We start from the raw sequence: 1,750 nt of genomic DNA, 5'->3' as shown, positions 1-1,750 counted from the left end.
CACTACAACATAAGACAATGATTGGAAAGCTGAAATACAGCTCATTCAAACCTACTGGGATTTAGAATTACCTCTCCCAGTGCTACCAAATTTTGAATTTGTTGGAGGCCTGCTCTGCAAACCTGCCAAATCTTCACCTAAGGTATTTCTGTTTTGCTTTGTTTACTTTGCATTTTCAATAGAAATAATTGTGTATTCTTAATTTAGAATGTTTGATTAGAGTGAGTTGGATGCGAGAAGCTTGATAAAATTACCAGCCAATTAGAAACTCGAAGAAATTCCTATATCAACTCAAGTGTCTGAATTTAATTATCATTACAGAATCAAATGGGATACCTGGGAAACTTTGAGAATATATGAAAAAAATGAAAGACTTCATTATTCAACACATAATAAAACATCAGACATTCATTAAAAGAATAATTGTTCAATGATTAGAATATTCCAGAAGTAAGTGCTAATATAAAGAAATGGCAGCATAAAGCCAGCTTGTGCCACTTGGCACTCTACCTGGAAAGCCAGAATACAAGAAAGTCATAAAAATTTCATGCTCGGTATCATAATAAGGAAATTCCTACCCTGGTGATTCAGATGGTAAAGAATCTGCTTGCAATGTGGGAGACCTGGGTTCAATTCTTGGGTCGGAAAAATTCTTAGAGAATGGAATGGCAACCCACTCCAGTATTCTTGCCTGCAGAATCCCACGGACTAAGGAGCCTAGCAGGCTGAAGTCCATGAGGTCGCAAAGACTGGGACACGACTGACTGACTAACACTTTCACTTTCACACATGCTATTGAAATATCCAGTAGGAATTATGGAAATTATCTCTGAAGCACTGATAATTCAGGTGAAATCTGAAGGATGTTCAGGGATAAGTGAAAGGGATACGGTAGGGGTGGAGGAAAACATGAAAGAAAAGCAGGTAGAATAGTAATGACAGTTTCCAAGAAGTTCAAGCTTAGTCTAAATGGGAAGTGGCTGAGTAAGAGGCAGATGATGTTGAAGAGATGAGTTGAAGAGAGGTCATCATAAGGAATTTGAAAGATCTAATAGAAGAATTGGGAGAGAGTTAAAAGAGTTAAGAAAGGAAGAGATAGGATCACATTTTATTTTTTTAAATAATCACAGGATGTAGTCACTGGGGTGGATTGCAAAGGGCCAAGAGCAGACAGGAACACCACTTAGCAGGTTTTCGTGAGATATAACCAACAATGATGGAAAACTAGACTACAGTGTTCACAGAGGTATAACCACTCACTCTGAAAATCATAGAACCAACCTCCCATTGTTGTTGTGGGGAAAATTTTTTTAGTACATTTGAAACATCCAAATAGTCACTGGCACATATTCAAGGATCTAGAAGAAATACTAACTGTTGTTATTACTATTATTTTTTTTTTGTTTACTATTAGATACTATCTAAACCTAATGTGTGCTAGCCATCTGTGCCTAATTATTAACTGAATCAAAATTGGTTTTCAATTACAGCAAGATTGTAATTTTTTCCTGGTTAGTCTAGTTAGAGATTCTCATTTCTTTTCATCTTTTTGAAAAGACAGAGAAAGATATATTCCACATGATATCACTTATATGTGGAATCTAAAATAGTCAAAATGTAAAAGCAGAGAGTAGTATGCTGGTAACCAGAAGCTGCCAAATATGGTCCACTGGAGAAGGAAATAGCAAACCACTCAGTACTCTTGCCTTGACAACCCCAGGAACGCTATAAAAAGGCAAACAGATAGGAC

Source organism: Bison bison, unplaced genomic scaffold, assembly GCF_000754665.1.
Source record: "Bison bison bison isolate TAMUID 2011002044 unplaced genomic scaffold, Bison_UMD1.0 scf7180017864308, whole genome shotgun sequence".
NCBI classification, from domain to species: Eukaryota; Metazoa; Chordata; class Mammalia; order Artiodactyla; family Bovidae; genus Bison; species Bison bison.
Note: the sequence above shows the minus strand (reverse complement) of the source record.